The sequence below is a fragment of the Pezoporus wallicus genome, unplaced genomic scaffold, assembly GCF_028554395.1.
Source record: "Pezoporus wallicus isolate ANWC-B61680 ecotype Strahan unplaced genomic scaffold, APGP_CSIRO_Pwel_v1 scaffold_2696, whole genome shotgun sequence".
Taxonomy (NCBI): domain Eukaryota; kingdom Metazoa; phylum Chordata; class Aves; order Psittaciformes; family Psittacidae; genus Pezoporus; species Pezoporus wallicus.
In genome coordinates, this window is record NW_026637439.1 from 890,949 (window position 1) to 911,893 (window position 20,945).

The following is a 20,945-nucleotide window of genomic DNA, read 5'->3' on the forward strand; positions in this document are numbered from 1 at the left end:
AACTTTTGAAGCAGAAATGTTTCTAACAAGTAGATAGATTGAGGCTTTGGTACCCCTAAGTGAATGCAGAAACTTTTCAGTCTTCCAGAGTATCACTGAAGAAGGCCTACGTACCTGAAATTGCTTTTTTTCCCCTTTCTGGGGGGGGACTTAGACTATCACAATTACAGACACCTACTGCTACATTCCATAATGTCCGCCAAGAATTCATCAGTTAAATAATTTCTTTTCTCCAATGTCTCCAAAACAGTTCAAACCTGTTAATTACATTTTATAAACATTCTGAATCAAACTCAGTCAGCATTAGAAGGTTACTCATGGTATGTAAAGCTATTTGATTGCTCTAAACATGTAAATTTATTAAATAAAACAGGTAAAATTATTGAAAGTGTGCCAGTGTAACCAGGTTTTCTTAAAGGCTACTCAAATACCTGGAAACATACAAGACTCCCAGCAGGCTTTCTGTAGGTATAAAATTCTGAGCTGTACCTCCAGGCACATTTGAAAACAGCTCTGAGGAGCTATTCCCATCTTTGGGCTCAGAAATAGCTTTAAGTTACAGCCTTGCTAGATCATCATCTCATAAAATGTCATTTCACATCATTTCAGGTTAATAAAGCCGATAATCTCTAGTACCTTCAATGTTTTAAGAAGTCTATTTTCTCTAAGCTTTTATTTACTTTCCTCTAAGCTTTTATGTACTTCATTTTCATTCTGCTTATGCTAGAGTGAACTCCTCCATAGCGCAGCCAAGATGGAACAGAGAAAGATCTTCATTCACCCTGAACACCTTCTTCCCCACTAGCACAATATATACATCTGCAGTAGCTCATAAAAATGACAGGTGAGCTCCTATAGGCACAGCAGTTAATACAGACCACTGTGAGAGTGTCAGAATATAGGATAGACATGAATGCAAACAAGTTACATTCAGACCTAGAACAACACAGCAATATTTCAGACTGTCACAAAACGTTAAAAATTATGATTTTGCGCTGCTAATCGTAATTCCCATCTCACTGTTGTAAGTTGAATGCCCTCCTAAAACAGCAGTGATTATTTTTTTTAATCATTTGCTGAAAGGTAGCTCAAATTAAAGTGTGCTATTACTGTTCACTGATTCCCTTTAATAAGAAGGAACGTACACACAGACTGATGATTAAAAGAAGTAAAACTAAAAGGGATAAGAACTTTTCAAGCAGAGTAATGGCATTTGGTTGATCTCTTTTTTATTAACTCAGATATTGCACATGTAGACTAAGCAACATCTGTCTATATACACAAGCAGTAGTATGCTAGCAGATCTCTGAGGTGGTGTCCCTCCATGTACCTGAAAAACAATTGTCAAAACTCCAAAATCAGTAACAAAGAAAACCAGCTTAAAAACCAGCTATCAGAGGACAGACTGGTGCAAATGTCAGGGAGGCAGAACTAGAAAATCTTCAATTGCATTAAATAAGTTGTCTTGATGTACCTGCATGCAAGAGTACTTTATTATCATACTCCTAATGGATTTGACAGATTCAGGAAGAGATATGAATGGTATCCCATCTCCAGAGACAAATATGGTCAATGCAATCTGGAAAACTAGTTGAATTTCAAGGGATGTTTTCAACCTCCCTGATACAAAATTTCTTTCTGTTCTTCTCAATTTTTCCAATACACACACACACAAAAGAATTATCTGTGGGGAAGGATTTTGTGTTCATTTAATAAAATCTACAAATCTTTAGAGAATATAAACTTTTTTATTTTTCTACTGCGTTAAATTTTACTCCCCAAAGAATTTTTATAAAAATATTTATTATTTATGAGAAAGATTTAAAAATGATCCAATAAAGGACTACTACAACTTTCTATCAAGTAGACAGAAAAAAAAAAAGGGTGTGATATAAAAAGTGCAGAATGAAATAAAATAATCAGACTACATTTGATATAGTGATTTTTTTTTTCATTACAGCACTATTTCATTTTGTCAGGAAATGTAACTGTTTCACCAGATTACAATTCTAATACTTCAGAACAATAAAATATTAATTTTCAATATATTTTCTGTGGGCATCCTCATGTATTTTAGGAGGTATGCATAGCACAAGGCAACATTTACCTTTGGGTCTGATATGTTACCTTACCTGCTTCCATCCATTCCTCCCTTTTATTCTACTGCACTGAAAGCCAGTAATATTATCTCACTGTTGTTTACTCTTTGTCCTAAGCCCTCCTGTGTTACCTTGCAGGCAGCTGTGATTACTGGACTGAGGGAAGCACTGCTTCTATGGAGAGCAGTAGCAGCAAGAGCAGACTAACGGACTTAGGTGTCAAGGATTCCTGACTTCATGTATCAGTAGATGACCTTTATTAAATTACATCTCTATTGACTTCATGTTGTTTTAAAAAAATCAGTGAAGTAGGAATTTTGGTGGTTCCCTGGTATTCATAAGAAGGTCAGCTTAGTAACATTTCCTCACCAAGCCACCCAGTTCTCAGTTCGTAACTCTCATTGAATACCCTTTCTGTATAAATTATTGCTAAATAAAAATCAATATTGTTTTCTTTTGCTTCAATTCCACAATGTATTCAGACACGTGGGTTTGAGCAGCCATCAACAGGTTACTTGCAAGCTTGCTTAGAGGCCCTAATACCTCTTTGGAACAGTAATCTAACAGCTTTAATAGCTTAAGATAGAGAGGGACAGAATAATATAAGAGAAGAAATCCTCTGTGGGACAGAGAAAAAGGGTAAGTCAGTCTCAAGAAATGAAAGAGGAACTATTTCTTTCAAGCAGTTCTGTTCTATTTGAACACAAAAAGTACTTGGCTCTACTATTAAGCTCTGTGCACTTCTCTGTTTGATGCATAATGTAACCCTAATCACATAGAAGGCAGGTTTCAACAATAATATACACGATTCCCGACAATCAGTCCTTCTCAATCTATATATAGATTTCTTTTGTCACTGACAGTTTATTTTTAAGAATATATATTTTCCAGAGTTCATGATGGCCGTTTCTAAGAAATTATATGCACAGGCTAACACATCTGCTTATCTTCAGAAATACCTAGGACACAATATTCAAAGATCCTGCATCTCACAGATCCTGCAATTCTGAAATAAGTCAGTTTGCTGTATGTAGTAGAAAGAAGAGGGAAAGAACAAAGGTAAAACATAGTCTATTTAGCACATCTGAAAATGAGCTCCAGCTCTTTCTAGTTCCAACAGCTGCCTATAATGGAAAAAATAAAGATCGGCTGTTGCCAGAAAAGTGGGCAGTAAGAAATAACAGATGTTAAATTTCAGCAATATCACTGATTAGGTCAGTTGTATGGATGGTTTCAGGGCTAGGATCCCCATTAGGCTGCAGGGTTCTCAGAGGGGTGCTTGCTTTTTGAGCTGCCCCTTGCTTAGCTGAACTCACTCAGCAACCTCACCCATGAATGCAATCAACAGGAAATATTCACATCCCCACAAGCATGCAGGCTGTGTGTAAAAACTCCTCAATTAAAATTAGTCACTACATTTTCCAATATCATTTTAACATTTCACTTCTTCCTCCATCCTGCTCACCCCTCTATTTTGTGGACACTCAGGACAAGCAGAGAAGAAGAGAGGTCCTTCAACACTAGATCTTATGTGAGGCTCACAATGAAAGTAAGATCAAAGAAACCAATCTAATCTGGTGTATACTTTTATAAAATTTTAAAAAAAATTTTTATAAAATAAAGGGCAGTGGGTGAAAATACCCTTCAAAGAGAAAACTCCAATTACAGAAATAATTTTCAAAGAAGAATAACGATTTCTGAGAGAGTTTAAAGGGGAAATTATGAATACAATGTCTGTAGAATATATCACATCAAGAGTAACTTCTGTCAGCTAATCTGCAAAATTAACTGGACTTCAATGTAAATTATAATTAAATAAAGTCAAAGTTATATTTAGGCATTAGAAATAAGTCTGGAAATCATAATATGGATCACAAAAATGATTGCTACTTGAGAAAAACAAATTACAAGCTGTATTAGAAAAAAATACTCCCAGTGAATATTTAACATCAGCAACTAACATTAGCAGAATTAAAGTTGGGCGGGCACATCCATTGCAAGACATTCTTCTGCTACATTCAAAGTCTGGTTGTAAAATGCAGCTCTTAATACACCTAGGTTTTCATGCTATATCTCATCTGGTGTATTTATTACCTGTTGCTGAAAGAAACAATACCACTCTCCCCACCTACTTCCAGGCGCTTATTCCTTCTTTGTCCCTTATGTTACAACTAATAATTTCTCAGCCATCAGACAAGCCAGGCCAGTGTATTTTTCTGACGTAGTTTTTCTTCCCAGGCAGTCAGCTTTTTTATTGAATCAGCTGCTTATCTTAAACTTGCCTTGGGACTGGGGGCTAATGTAAGAGAAGCGAGTAAGTCAAAGCAGTACTATCCCTTTTGGCATCATCCTCAGTTGCACCAGACCAAACGCATATTAAGCCCTTCTCTGAATAGTATTACTAGTTTTCTTCTTGCAGAATGAATATTGAAGTGCCTTCAAGATTTCCATCAAACAGTGAGTCCCTGGGAGTTAACATCACAACATGAGAGAAACAATGCAAGTAAAAATAGTCATACTATAGCAACAGAAGGACTCCACAAGCACCAAAGCACAGTGAGCTGAACTGAGGAGCAGTATCTGGACAAAAGCCTTGCAATTTAAACAGACAAAAAGAGTGAGAAATTAATTAACTATCCTAGTATCTTAGCAGATTAATAACAGAGGCAGAAATCAAATATAAGAGTCTGGACAGGCAGCTCTATCCATTAAACCACTCCTTCCTGTGGCTGCAGATGCTGTGTACTTTCTGTTTGTGGCATGGCATCACCATGTCAAGAACTGCACTCGGTTCCAGAAATAACAAAATTAAAATTAGCCATTGTATTTGTTGCTCCATAAGCAAATTAACAGCTCAGTGTGGTTTACAGCATCTGAAAGTTCCCAGTGCCTTCCCAAGCAAAGAACTCTAACCCTTAGTATTTTCCTGACTTGGTAAGTTGTTCTGTTTTCCCTCTGATAATAGACAAAAGGAAAGAAAGTGAAAAAATGTCAACTGCTATATTTGTTTCTATTAAATATAAGTGGGGTGCAATTTTGGATTAGTGCTTTAAAATCATCTTACAGTTCTTCACAGAAGTAGTAAACAAAGATAAATTATATGGAAAATAAATTAAAAAAAAAAACAAACCAGAAACAGAAAAGAGATTGCTCATAGAGGAAAAGCATTACAAATATATAACTTCATATTTACTCTGGCTGTTAACAAAAACTAGTAAAACCAGCAACACTGGCTACAGCTCTGTTGTGGCTTCCAGAAGTAAAAAACCCTCCCTTTCTATGTGTTGTTATGTGCCGATATAAACAAAAGCATACACCCAAAACCAAACATAAAACCCAAAAAATCAACTCCCTGTCCCCATCTATAGTCTGCTGCGAACTACACAGAATTAACACTCAGGGACCTTTTAGTCACCTCAAAACTATTGCCAATTTTTCTATTTTGGGCTTAAGATACGTCAGGGCTTTTTCAGGAACATAAAACATAATTCCTGAAGTCACAAAGTACTGTCACGAGGCAGACAAAGTTCAGCACATAGATAAGATGACAGGTAGAACACCCTGAGCAAACAACAGCCTTCCTTTCTCTATAGGTTGCCACACCATGAAAAAAGACCTGCAGGAAGACACTCTGCTTGCTTTTCCTCACCTTGGTTTGTCCCAGTAGTTCTCAAGGGCAGATGCACAACCCTCATCCTCCAGTGCCAACCAGGACCCTACACATGTACACTAGGTAAGTATTATTACCTGAAGTGGAACCAGACTGGTAAAAACATTTATTTTCACGTAGCACAATATTTCTCACATCAGCTGGCAGGTTCCAGAGTAAGATGGGATACCAAAAGTCCATGGTCCAAGAACTGCACCTTATATACCAAACTCTGGCAAAAATCTAGCAAGTGGCTAATATTTTGCAAAAGATCCAGATCTTTAGGGACTAGCATCGCTATCAATACCAGCTTTCCCAGGCTAACGTTCTCCAACCACATTAACACCTGCTGCCTTCCAGAGATGTCCAATACCAACACTTAGTGTAGCATCTGACCTTTACTGGGGCATCTCACTGGTACATGGATCACTGTCAGCTGTGATGTGCAGGTTCAGGAAGGAGCTTAGCACCCCTGCACTAAACAGCCAATTCTTGATTAACATTATTTTATTTTTACATATAATAACTGGTGCTTTGTTGCCTAATAGAATCTTGGAGTCTATCTATCATGTTTATTAGAAAGGCATTATAAGCCCGCATCCTAGTCATATTGCAACAAAAGGAGCATACCTACAAGTCAGGAAGTGTGTGAATGCTCTTACAATTAAATTGAAACCTTAGGCAGAGAAGGTAAAAAAAAATAATTAAAAAAAATGGAGTGAGCAAAATACCAAAGATTCATTAGGAGAACATCAGGAGATAATTTTACCCTTATTTTTTTCGATCAGTTGTTTATTTTTTGCTTTCAGTTAAAATTTTATTAATTATTTCGTTGCAACTGAAGTGAATGTTTTTATGGAATAAAGTGCCTAACTATTTTCAAATATTTCCCCAAGACAACTTTTGCAATGCCTAGGAAACAAAATCAGGCAACTAGGTCTTTGCTGTACTCATTAGAACATCTGGAGACAAACTACATTATTTCCAAACTTTATTATGACAGCAAAGTTATAGTTTCAATTTTCTTTCTACATATTGTATCTACACATAGCTAATCTTATTAACTGCAGTTTTACCATTACCACTGCACTCAATCCTCTACATTGGTTTCCCACCTACTGCTGCTGATAGTTGCTCAAGTCACTGTTTACATTAGCTTCACATTCTTAAGGCATTTGCTAGTCTTTTTGTTATGTTGCTGATCGTTATAGGGCTCCCCTCTTAACTGGTCCAAGGCACATCACTATTAAAGAGGTCTCTACACTATCCAAACCCAATTTTAAATCAATAAGAAGTATTTTTAATTCTTAACTAGCAGCTTCTTAAAGAGTGTCAAATTTGAACGAATGAATTCCTATATTCATTGTTAGATAAAGTTTATAAACTCTGACTGATGTACCAGTGCCAGACAAAGTACCATGCACTCCACAGTTCAGTTATCAACCCTAGCAACCGCTGTCAGTTTGGTACGGTATCTCACTATAATCTGTACTATGAGGAGCAAGGTTCCAGTTTAGCAAAAGCTGTACATCAGATTTTTCCCTGATCAAGAAAACCCTTAGACACCTCCTTGGTTTCTAAACAAATAGCATTGTAACTGCATTTCAACAGCCGTTATGCATATCTTACGATTCCCCGGTGAATCAGAGACTCGGATCAGAACATCCAACTAGCCACTATACTAATCATAGAATAACAAGTGTCACCACTCTGTAAAGAAGGAAATTATTTCATTTTGAAGTCATGCAGTTAAATGTCAGTAAAAAAACTAGAAGCTGCTTCTCATGAATTACTAAGTTGTTTATAAGACTACTATTAAACACATGAGTCACCAACAAGCAGAAACTATAGCAAGTTTCATAGCTACTTTAAAAAAAAACTTTTTAAAAAACAAAAAAAATAAATTTCCTTTAAAAAAATGGGTATATTTAACTTGACAGAAGGACAGCTTTTATTTTGAGAATGTTTGGGACAAGCGACACCGGGCATATGGTTTTATCAGACCCTTATACATGAAGAGGCACAAGGAAGACTTGTCCATTACCACTTGCAAAGAAATTTTACAAGAAACAGCTTCAGGTTTTGTGGGATCACATAATGCATGCACTAGAGTGGTAGCTGTTGGGTTAACACATCTATTTCAACAAGGTGGCACACTTGTGTATTGTGGAACATTTAATTTACACAGAACAGGAATACATGCGTCACGTTGGTACATAGGTAAATTAAACCACATAAATCCATATACATGTAGGTATTTCAGCAAGGACAAAACTGGTTAATGAGGTTCAATGTAATTTGGATTCCTTCCTGCACAGTTCTTCATGATCCTTACATTTAATATAGCTCCTATTAAGTCCACAGTCAAGGGCAAGGGCAAAACATGGATTTTTTTCTATGGGAACCTGAATGTTGTTTGGGTTTTTTGGTATCCACTGTGACCAAAAATATCCTAAATAACTGAACACATTTGAAGTGGGCAAGGACCTGTAATGTTTATTCTAGAGTACTGGATGAATCAATATAAATACCAGAAAATGTACCTCTCATTTTTGAGGACTCTCGAATGACCTCGCAAACACAGAAGTTGGAAAGAACAAGTTTCACTCTTACTAAGGAGAAGAAATAAGGTGGATGGCAAGTGCACAGGAACTATCAATTCATTCCACTTGTGCTCTGATGACACATGAATAAGCAGTTTAATCTTGAGAATTGTCAGAGGTGGAGCATGGGGGCATGATGGTAGGTAAACAGTAGGCAAAAAGAAACTATCCAAAATTAACTGACAAATTCACTTTAAATTCACTTATTCACTTTTTCTTGTAGCATACAAACAGAAATAGAAAGGAGATAGTAAATACAGAATTACATGAAGGTATATGCTCTAAACTGATAAATTCCTTCACAGTTTCAACTGAACAGTATTTCTAGAAATTCAAAACTATACGAATGTAGTTTTCAGAGGTCACTAAAGCAAAAAAAAAAAACAAACAAGGCAGGAGTTTCTTACTGTATTGTATTTAGTTCTTATTTTTGTATGCTATTGCTTCAACAAGTATAGATTCAACTGTTCTGCTTGAAATACTTAAAAGTTCAGTATTTTTCTAAGTCAAGCTGGTGGGAGAAGGTTTCCCTTATCAAAAGCAGTCACTAAGACAACCTCCTCTTCACCTTCTTCAAATCTTTGCTTAAAATGCTCTAAGAGGAACTTGGCACCTAGATGAAAATATTCAAAAGTTGCAATCTACTCCACCCCTTCCATCACTCAAGCAGCAGTCAAACTTCAGAGAGCATGTGAAAATACCAGATATTACAATCTGAATTTCATTTACTCACCAGTGTTCCAAATCCTTAGGTCTTGGTCAACTAATTCAGATGCTTGGCAATACCTAGAGAAATAATTGACATAAATGTAAGAAATGTATAGAGTTAAAAAAATTAAAGCGATATTTATGATCAATATTGGTGGGAGGAATGGTACAACTCTGTGGTGCGCATGAGTAATATTTCACTACTGGGGCACTTCTGCTTTGCTAGAAAAGCAGCACTCTAGGCATCACTCCAACCACTAAGGAGCAAACAAAAATAAGAACATATCCTGGACTTCAGGAGATTAGAATTTGGCCTCTTCAGGGATCTGCTAGGTAGAGTATCATGGCATAAAGCTCTGGAGAGAAAAGGAGTCCAAGAAAGAGGGATAATATTTAAGGATCACCTTCTCCAAGCTCAGGAGCGATGCATCCTGACAAAAAAGGAAGTCAGGCAGAAACTCCACTCTGCTCTCCTGAGACCCCACCTGGAGTACTACATCCAGTTCCAGGGCCCAAACCATAAGAAGGATGTAGACCTGTTGGAGCAAATCCAGAGAAAGGATATGAAGATGATAAAAGGGCTGAAGCTCTCCTGTAAAGACAGGCTGAGAGAGTTGGGGTTGTTCAGCCTGGAGAAAGCTTTGGGAAGGCCTTAGAGCAGCCTTCCAGTTCCTACAAGGGTCCTACTAGGAAGATGTAGAGCAACTTTTTATGGGACAAGGGGGAGCAGCTTTAAACTGAAAGAGGGGAAACTTACATCAGATGTTAGGAAAAACCTCTTCACAAGGGTGGTGAGGCACTAGCACAGGTTGCCCAGAGAAGCTGTGGGTGCCCCATCCCTGGCAGTGTTAAAGGTCAGGCTGGATGATGCTTTGAGCATCCTAGTCTAGTGGAAGATGTAACTGCCCACAGCAGGAGGGCTGAAATTAGATGAGCTGTAAAATCCTGTCCAAACCAAACCATGCTATTATTCTGTGATTCTATGAAGGAGTAACAACTAAACCCCTAAGCATGCACAAAATTGCATCTTTTTCTATATTTTACTAATAAAGGATACCAAGATACCAAGAAAATACAGTTAAAATTATTTGTATATTCTATTCTCATATATAACAACATTTTAAAATCAGATATAACTTAGGAGAAACACCAAGAGTTCATAAACTGCTGGAATAAAAACCTAAACTACATAGAATGTTCACCCCACAAAGTTATGTGAGGTGAATGTTGCACCTCCAAACCCCTTCCACTGCCCCCCCCCCGGATTTTATGGAATTCAGCAAGGGCAAGCATGAAGTCCTGTACCTGAGATGGGCTAGTCCCTTGGACAGGCTGGGCACTGACTATGCAAGGCACAGCTCTCTGAACTGGAGCTGGGGGTCTGGACAGTGGGCTAAACAGGCAGCAGTTAGACCTGGCAGCTAGGAAGGCCAAGAATATCCTGGTGTGTATCTTCAGGTTAAGCTCTGCTAATAAATGATTATTTACCTTTAGCCAACATTACAGGAATACACATCTGGAACAGCATATTCAGTTTTGGATCCCCACTACCAAAAGTAATCAAGTAAAGCAATAAAGGTAATGTTGATACAGTGAGGTTGAACTACAGAATTCCACACAGTAATAATAAACTGGGCATTTTTATGCATACATCAGGACAGGATATATGAAGAAACTTCCCCCACATAGAAGAACAAGGACAGTAGACTCAAACAAAGAGCCACAATTTGGCCTTGGTGAGATGGTTTAACAACAGAAAAATCATAACAGAGCATGCTGCAGAGGACAGAGGAAAATGTACTCGGAGCACTGGAAAATTCAAGCACAGCTTAAAATGGCCTCTGAGTTCCTGGCATATGGAGTATTCCTTCAGAAAAAAAAAAAAAAAGAAAGAAAAAAAAACAACAAACCAAAAACCCCCAAAACAAATAACAAACGACTGGGCTAAGTAGCTGTAATTATTCCAATGTTCCTCTTCTGTCTCAGAAGCAGTTAACACAGCAGTGGCAGTGAAAATACAGCAGTATTCTCAGGGATAGAGACTACCTTCCCTGAACAAGAAAGGCTAAACTTTTTTTTTAGACTCAAGCACCCAAAAAAGTATGATCAATTCTAAGTATGTGAAAACGACGGATTGCTCTGACAATTAGAATTAATTGGTGCTTTTAAGAAAAAATTCCTTGCCTGGAGTCTAGGCTCCCTAAGGAAGAAAAGAGGCTTGGGAAGAGTAAGACAGGATCAGCCCACATAGAGAAGGCTGTAGAAGAGTCTTCTCTCTTAGATCCATTCACCTGCCAAAGGCACAGCAATGATCATCCTCACCCATACAAGAAATAACACACACCCAGAAAGGGTAGCACGTATTACAGTAAAAAGAAAGGCTCTTTTCTTTTACCACATTTGTGACAAAGCTATCAAGAAGAAACTCCACATGCTTTCCACTGCCCCATCACCACACAGGCAGCGTGCACTTTCCTTATGCTGCAGTTGGCCAAAATGAAACCCAAATCCTCCCAAACAAGTAAGATGAGAAAAACATATGTATGCTCTCACTTTCTCTCTCAGCTTTTTCTTACAAATTTTGCAGTAACTCAGATGGATTTCTAGAACAGTTGGCGAAAATACATCAAAATACATTTCTTCATTTCTACTTAACTAGCTGCAAATTTGGCTGCCTCCCATGCCCCCCAAAGAAGAAAACATTACATTCTTCATTTTTAGCTCCTTTCTCACTTGCAAAGGAGAAGTGTTTTAGTACAATTCAGTGAGAAAATGTCTCTATACCAAGCCGTTCATTTGAAGGTTTTTTATTTACAGTCAACAAGAGAAGCAAATAGCTGGACACTGTTAGAAAACAGTTGTTTTGATAACAGCCCTGTTCACATACCCTGGCGTTACACACCACAGGAATTGGGTATACTTGGGCTCCCCAGCAAAAATAATATTAAAAAAAAGAATACAGATATATCCGCTGTATCTTAGAATATCCTTTTCAAATCGCTTTTTCTTCAGATATATTACTGTGTGATACTTCCATGTATTATATAGCCACAACTATCCAAATCAAAGAACTACTCACTTCAGGAAGGTTTATATGACCAATTATGTTACTATGAATAGAAATAATGCATTCAATGGGTTCTCTGTATTTTACTATCAGTGCAGAACAATATAAAACAAAGCAGTATAAAATAAAATTAAAAAAAAAAACCCAACTATTTCACAGGCATTGTTAGTGCTACCTTCAGAAATAACAGCAAAACAAGGAGAAAGCATTTTCTTCAGGGATACAGTACTAGCAGGATAAATAAAAATCCCCAAACTAAAGGAATTACAATGCTAAACACCATAGGAAACTAACAGCTTCAGATGTACAATAGATTTTTTAACATTTCTCAGTCTGATTATACTGTTTCATACAAACCTAACAAAAAAAAAATTAAAAATCCAGTTTTCCTTTCTGCATTATCTACCTAATTTGTTCAATCCAGATGATCATGCTACATATCTGTATGTATGTAATTTAAAGCAAATTCAAAAGTGCATACCATAGAGACCGACATAATTTGCAAGGTATTTCAATAAGAACAAAAAAATTCTCACTTTATTAAACTACAAGAAATACTTCATCCAAATGCACCTGCCCTGAAGTTTACACCTAATAAAAGCCAGATGTACTTCTAATACACTGCTGATCCCTGCTTTTAATGCCTGTTTTCCCACTGCACCACCTTAACCAAGAAAGTGGTACAGCATAGTTTTACACATCATTAAAATGTTTAAACCAAATATTACATTTTTAAAATCCTAGTAATTCCCACAAAACTAAACAGAATAAATACAGAAGTATTTAAGAGACCTGCACTGTGAATAAAAGATCCCTCTTAGCCTGTTACCTAATACAATAAGCACCTGAGTGATAAGTGAATCAAATTACTGCATTTCTTAACAAGTCAGGCATTACACTGAAGCAAAATCTATGCAGATTTATTTTTAGTAAAGTTACTCACTAAAATTAGTTTTGCCTTCTACAGTTAGTTTTACCTAAGCATAAAACTTTATTTGAAGTTAGTAATACAGAATATCAGCCAGGAGCCCAATCCAATGTCCACTGAAATCAGTGGGAAATCTTATCTTTATTTTACCCATGAGGATAAAAGGACATGAACTGTTTACTTTAAAAGTGTAAAAGCACTTAGCAAGTTCACTTTACAACATGCTTCTTGAGTCAAATCTCTGTGTCACAGGGACAATAAGGCAAAAAGGCAAGTCACCCTCCCGCAGCAGCACCCTGAGTCACACCACAGCCAGCACTTCAGTCTTGCTCCCTGTAACCCATCACTTCTGCCAGCCCAAGCAGCTGCCAAACCCAGCAGCTTTGCAGCATATGCAACAACATCCACAGTCACTATAAAAGTTCCGTGTCTCAATTTTATCCATAAAGATGCTCTAGGTGGCTGCAGCCTGGCCACCACCGAGAGGGACCAGAAGAAAAGTGGCTCAGAAAGCAGCTTCAGCGTGGGCGCAGCACTGCTCAGCTACCTGCTGCCCGGACATGGGTGGTGAGAGAAACAGGCCCCATAACAGCCCAGCAGTCATTGGGCAAAGGCAGGCTGCAGGTCAACTCCACAGAAGCAGGGACAGTGCACACTTCAACACAGACTGATGGCCCCAGGCTGGGCTGAAGCAGGCTCCTGGGCCATCAGACGAGAGTGTGGGCAGGCCTCAGGGGAGGCTGAGGCCCCTTCCTGCCCCAGGGGCCCTGCGATTGGCTTGCTAATTAAATGCTCTAACCGGTAGCATCCTCCTCAGAAATGCTCTAGAATCACTCACTCCACCAGCTCCTGCAATTCTTCCTAAATGTCAGCTGGCTTAATAAATAACAACTTCAGATGAGTATTACTAGCAGTAATGCTACATTACTCTGGGGGTGATCTGCCCCCAAATTACCACACACTGTGGCCTGCAAAATGCTAAGTTTACAAATAAAGCTGTCTGCTGGCAAAAGTAGAACAGAAAGACTCCGAGGGAGAGCTCATTATCTTCTCCCAAAGGCCTTGAGATAGCAAATGTGGAGTTTTGTTAAGGCATAACCAATTAATGCAGTGTTTATCTGATTAGTAGACAGCTTGAGACTGTTGCAAAAGGTTGCAGAGCTATCAGAGTCTGGAAAAAAAGACCTGTTATCTCATAGACTCACACATACTTTTTAAATGAGAGCTGCATTGTTTGTTTTGTTTTCAATCTAACACCTCCTTCTCAGGCCAAAGATACAGCCAGAGGATCATCCTAGTGACCCAAGCTGTGATTATTACAAATCAGTGAAAGAATCATTAAGATGTCCCAACTGACATATAAAATTCAGTACTCCCACATCAGGACTGAATTGTGAACCTATTTGTTTTGTGGTTTCAACCTAAATAAAAAAATGCCTGAAAGACAAACCTCCTCTCCACCCCAAGAAAAGCAGACTTGTTTTAACATTCAACTGGCTTTACATTTACGACAAGATACCAAGAAAAGCAGACTTGTTTTAACATTCAACTGGCTTTACATTTACGACAAGATATCTAACAAAGCAACCAAACACAGAACTAGGGGCTTACTAAAACACAAACGAGCTGTTAAGAGTCCTCAAAACACAATTTCAAACTCCTCTGTGGTGTAGGAAGACAACACTGTTTACCTTGAGCACATAATCTGTATTAGCCTAATTTTCGTGCCTTCCTTACAGCTTTCACTTTCATAAATGCGATTTAAACATAGACATAAAGAGTAACTTATCAAATTAAAGCAACCTCAAAGCAAAGTTCCTTCTACAGAAAATTGTCTGTCTGCGTATTATCCAACCAATAGGCCTATCATGCACTCAAGACCTTAATTCAAAGCTAAAATTGCTGCTTAGAGCACATCAATTTATTTTCAGCTCTTCTCCAGTTTGTGTCTCAGAACTGATTTTTAGTCTCGTAAAAAAAACAAAAACCAAACCGCAAACTCAAGATAAAGAAAAATTATATGAAGACAAGACCTTCAGCAACATTTCATGTGATTTCTTGAGTGTCTCAGTAAAAGCATGTTACAGAAATGAAAATCTTTACTCAAGTCTTATCTACCCAGTTTTCCCATTCTGGAGAACATCCTGCAGTTACTACAGACGTCTGAAAGTCCTGAGCCATCTCTATGCAGCCCGCATTTCCAGCAAGAGCTTACAAGCTTACAAAGAGGCAGTCTCCTCTGATGCTAACCCAAGGAAGGGGAAATGAGCTAGCTGCTGCTTGGTAAGAGTTAAAAATTATATTCAGTTTGCAGATGGAAGAATTAGTTAGCCCCGGGGATGGTGGGAATTGAACAGCAACTAAGAAATATATTAACTGTGGTTTTGTTTACCACAAACAGCTTTCCTTTGCCTTTGTAATTTTTGTCATTTTAAGCTTTCTCTGGATTTGCTCAAACACTGCTATAGAGACAATCTTTTCAGAAAATGTCCTAGTAATACAAGATTATGAAAGATTGTATCCATGTATAGATGTTAAAAGAAAGAGGAGAAACATATCTAAACATGTAGAAAACAGGGCAAAACCAGATCTCAGTTTCTGCTTTTCTTTTTCATTTCAAGATTATTATAAGGTAATTCTTTAAAAAGACATACTAATTGTTCTCTTTATCATTTCTTACACAAACATACTTGCAAATCTGGAGTGCCACAAGCCAACTTCAGACTCAAATAACGGGTTTGCACAGTAATTCATGAAGGATTCAAATCAACTAGGAATGAGGGGTAGAAGAGTGTGGGAGGGGTGGGAGCAAACGGAGAAGGCTGTCCCACTTTTTTTTATCCCTCTTCCCCAGCTGAGGCTAAAACTGACCTTTGTCAGTCCTTTCCAACCTGTAAAATTTCAACTACAAATAACTGAATATAAATTTCAGTCAGACATGTTTTCCTTGGATATGCATTTTCAGCTTCCTGCTTGCTTATCTTGTGTCACTAACCTTTACATTCCTAAAGGCAGTTACTCAATGTGCAAGGAAGTTTATGGTAATATGATAAAATACCCCCCTAAAATGCTTTACTGAAACTCACAAGAGGATATTTACCTGACCCAAACTCTAAAGTTCGATGCAAAAACTTTTAAAATTATTTTATGTCTTCTCCTTTAGCTTTTCTCAGCCGTGGGAGTGAAGAAAGACTCCTTGCTTTCCTCATGTCTCCATTTGAGAAAGCAAGATAATGATATAAATTGGTTCACTTAATTTGAGTTTGGTTTATAACTTGAAAAACCAAAAACAACCAATGCACTTTCTCATTAAATGGTTATTTTCTAAATTAAAGCAATTAATTTTGAGAAAATTAAGAAAAAAACCTCTTACTTGCAGTTCTGCTGGCAATCTCCATCAGATTCACAGTTTTAAAGTTTACTAGTAGCTTGAAATCCTAAAGAATGGTTATTTTAATATGTACCTATAATTTTGAGAAGAGGAAGACCTTCAGAAGCATGTTATAACTGATCTAGAGCCTTTCGGGCAATACCTTTAACTAGATATGGGGGTGATGAATGCCAGTATAATCTTAAAATATATCAAAAAATTTATTAGCCCACAGGAGAGCTACCAATTGCTGAAGAATCCAGTGTAGTGAGGTCTTACATTGAGCACTATATAGAATTCTTATTATCCATAATCAAGCAGCAGGGAAAGTCATCCAAGCTGGATAAGGAACATGGAAGGAATACTGTATTGATCAAAGGAAAAAAGAAAAAATATGAGGTCTTGCCTTCTTTAGCCTAATAAAATGGTCACAAAATCATTATTGTTTCTTACAGTTACTGTAGGCAGCTAATTAGCAAGAAGAAAGAAGATATTTAAATTAAAAGCCAACACTCCAGCAGGAACAAAATAACTGTAAAAAGACTCTGAATACACTTAAGATGCAGGCTCTAAACCACCTGAAAGAGCAAGATTCTGCAACAGCCTTTCAACAACAAAAGCAGAGGAAAGAACCCTTTTTAGGTTTACACTGGAGGCTGATGACATGATGAAACAAATTTGTACAACCGACTGCCCGCAGCAATAAGGGAACAGACTCCTTTACAAGGGTCTTTTCATCCAAAGGTCTGTATAGTTTTGAATACACTAGGGTATCTTCCAGTCACCTCTAAGAAGTATGTTTTTTATAGTTTAAGACCACTCCAAACCCCACTGTTAAAACCACAGCATGCACTCTAAGTCCATTTAAAATACTCTCAAAATATTACACATTAAAAATCAAGTTTCTCATTTGAGATTTACCAGCCTCATGCAGAACTACTGGCATCTCCCATACTTTTGATTAGTAAATGCAACAGACAACTTCATTTATTAAAAGTCTTGGTCACTCACAAAATATGTAGATCAACTACATTCATGAAGTCATGTTTAAAGAACATGAAGTACTTCACCATTTATGTCATTCTAGACAAAGGCTGAAAAACAAGACATGGGAGTATAAAGATGTTTATTTTGAATGTTATTATCTCTTTCTTTCTTTCAAAAAGTGTATAAACAAATTAATATCCATGAAAGAAGATTATTTTGAAACAAAACATGAAAAACTAAGGTCAAGCAGACCTCCCCAGAAACAAAGAAAAGAAAGAAATCTATCACTTCAAAGAGCATGAGCAAAACAACCTCAGGAAATCCATATGAAAGAATTTTTTTTAAAGAATACATAAACTCTACTATAACCTTTCTCTCCAGCAGTTCAGCTAAGAGACAACACCTCTCTGGAACATAACAAACATTTCTGAACGTTCCATCTGTTCTCTCCATCTCTCAAAACATTGTATTTTGCTATTATATTAGCAATGACCATTTTAATTGGCATTGGCCAGTTGATGAACATGCAAGGTGAGAATTTAAAGAATGGCCAACAAAGCAGTGAGATGAAGGAATCACATTCCTACTCCATGGAAGGCTGGAAAATGCATCACTACTAATCTCCTTATTCCCCAGTTCAAATTTGAGGGGTAGCTCTATTTTCTAGAGACAAACTATCTGCAACTGAGTTCACAGCCCTCTTTACTTCCCAATATAATATGTAAGACCAATTTTAAAACTTCCAAGGGTGTATAAAAGCTTCCAAGGAACCACTATAAACCCTGAAATAATACATAACCCTTTGTCAAAATTTAAGAAGCAATACATTTGTTAGGTTGCAGATTCCTAATAGTAGACACTCTTTTTCCAAGACCGATACATGTATGAGAGACAGCAATCACACTAGGAACAATAATCAGTAGCCCCATTTCCATGAGATTTCCTATCAATTACAAAGAAATGAATTCCAAGAATGAGAATCTGACAATTCCTTAACTTTTGGTGACTACCCAGTGACTATTCAATGCCCTGATTCAAAATCATAGTTCTGTAAAGTTTGAAGCTGTAGAGTTCTAGAGAACCTAACTACTAACCTTTTCTCCCTCAAGACTAGATTTCTGTAGTAGCTGTATGGACTATCTTTTTAAGTGATTTTCCAACGAAGGCTGAGGTTTAGAACATAACATGAGTAAATTTTCTAACATAATTGCTTTCTTATGGTATTCCAGCAACTGAACACTGACTTGAAATCTCTTAGAGGCAGAGCTGGCTGGTTTAAATCATTGCTTTTGAAAGCACAGATTATATGCAGCTACTTTACTCCTCAATATCCTTTACAGCATCAAAAGAGCTCTCAAATAAAGGAAGAAAATTACACATATATACACAATCTCTCTTTCATATTCATACACATAATATATCCCAGTTCAATTCAGGTGGTCCCCTGAGGTTTTGGCTCTCTAGAGTTAAATATCTGAAACAGACCCTTTTCTTGTTCATTTGTTAGTCCTGTTTTCAAAGGACTGTTCAGAGAATGAAGCCTAAGAAAAAGGCAAATTCTCCACTCTATGCTCAACTAACAAAGGACCCAATCAGTTCCCACTGAGCTCCAGTTCATTTTGTGTCCACATGTAAGTGATTAAGTGTACATTGTTTGAAACTTAATTCCACATCTGTTCTTCTGTGGGACTTGGAAAACAGATGAATTTTTCTGACAATTGTTTGCAGAGTGGATAATCATAAGCATGTGTAATAGTATCCCAAAGTGCAAAGGGAAAACACCATGAGTCTAAAAAGCTTTTTTGCTGAATGTTTTTGTTTCTTTTCTAAGTAAGATAAAAAAATAAGATGCTGTCAGATGGAAATCATTAATAAATGCTTGAGAAGTCATCCACTATAACTAAAAAGGCAAAGTAAAATCCAGCTTTTCTTCCTCAAGATCATTATTTTGTGTCTCTGTGCTTTACCAAGACTGCCAAAATCTGTTTTATATCCTGTAAGGTAAATTTTGCAAAAGTGGCAAAATTCTGCAGAACTACAGCACAGAAAAATACATGGTTTTGTCATGGAGCTCCGCAGTTGTGACAGAATGTTCCAGGCAGTGACAGTATGAGAGTCACCATCTTTTGGACAGATCACACATAAAGGTGTATTTTCTTTTGATCTCTGTAAAATGCTGATAAGCATAGAAAGGAAGACTAGATAAAAAACTCTTCATTGTATTTGCTAATTCAAATGCTGACAGCATCAAGGCATACTGAGAAACATAAGGTTTAGAGAAGTGCTTCTTCCACGGAATACTCAGTTATGCTTAGGAAATCTGCCACAGTTTGCTGTGGATGCTAAGTTCCAAATTTGCTCAAGAAATAGTGAGACAAGGAGGGAAAGATCCACTGATAGCCTTAAACACAGCAACTGCCTCCTTTGACCCAGTGAGTCCTCAAGATGCGGAGCAGTGGAGACTAGGAAAGCATCAGTGCAAGTTTCCTCTGTAGTTTAAGCCACTGTCTATTATCAGATACTGAATTAAAAGAACCTCCAGTTAATTACTTTATTTATGGCTTTATGACATTACCTTGGACTCTTCTTTGACCTATACATATAATCAGTGCAAGAGTGACATTATCTACAGTGACTGAGAAGGAAATTCACAGGAAGATGCAAGGATATTTTATTACACAGGTATAATTACTACACAGGGAGTAATTCAGGGTAGATGAAAGACCCTTTAAAAAAAAAAAAACAAACAAGCTTAATTATGAGCTTAAGGTAATAGTCATCTATATGGACCTGTCAAGGAAAGGCCAAAATTTCAATTCAGTCACACCAAATCGATGACTCAGTCAAAGAAATCAGACACTGCTAGCAACTCCCACTATGTTACTGTGACCTTCACAATACTCGGTGTTTTCTTAAAAACTGCAGATGGCCAAGATTATGTCTGATATTATGAGAGGTGTCTTTAAACTTTTTTCCACAGTCATTAGGACTAGAAATGTGGACAAAACCAGAAGCTCAACACTGAAAAACAACCCAAAACCAATAAAAAAAAGTAACCCACCCCTCCCTAACCAAACCACTTTATTTGTAAAATATGAAGCAGCATTATTTTCACTTCCGTTTCCCCATGCACTGGTACTGAAAGCAGTGGAAACCAGGTTAAACTGGAGTAATCCCATATGTAGCCAGTGCTGAAACACTGCATCACCCTGCATGAAAGAGATGAAGAACATGAATGAGAACCAGAGAGACTTCTGAGAGAGAAACAGGGGGAAAGGTGCAGAATTAAGCTCAAATAACAGAATGCTTGCAATTCATGTAAAAAGAAACTGTACAAATAAGGGAATAAAAAAAATTCTGCCTTTTACAGCAATGGACAAAAATATTCTGCTTAGCAAAATTTCTACCTGACATTCCTAACTTGGACTCCATTTAAAATGCATCAATAACTAGTTCTGTAAGTCAGAAGGCACAAAGATGACCTGCTGTGCATGACAGAATCATAGAATAGTTAGGGTTACAAAGGACCTTAAG

General features: G+C 37.3%; 1 protein-coding gene across 3 annotated transcripts in view; it reads right to left on the bottom strand.

Annotated features, from left to right (window-relative positions):
- The window catches only part of LHFPL2 (LHFPL tetraspan subfamily member 2), a 128,176-nt gene that overhangs the window by 51,178 nt on the left and 56,053 nt on the right, over nucleotides 1-20,945 (bottom strand). For 2 of the 3 annotated variants that reach the window (XM_057405445.1, XM_057405446.1), the window contains one exon: nucleotides 9,085-9,137. The exons of the other annotated variant lie outside the window; for it this stretch is intronic. The gene's annotated coding sequence lies outside the window, so the exon portion shown is untranslated. The remainder of the gene's footprint in view (nucleotides 1-9,084; nucleotides 9,138-20,945) is intronic. 3 annotated transcript variants of the gene reach the window in all.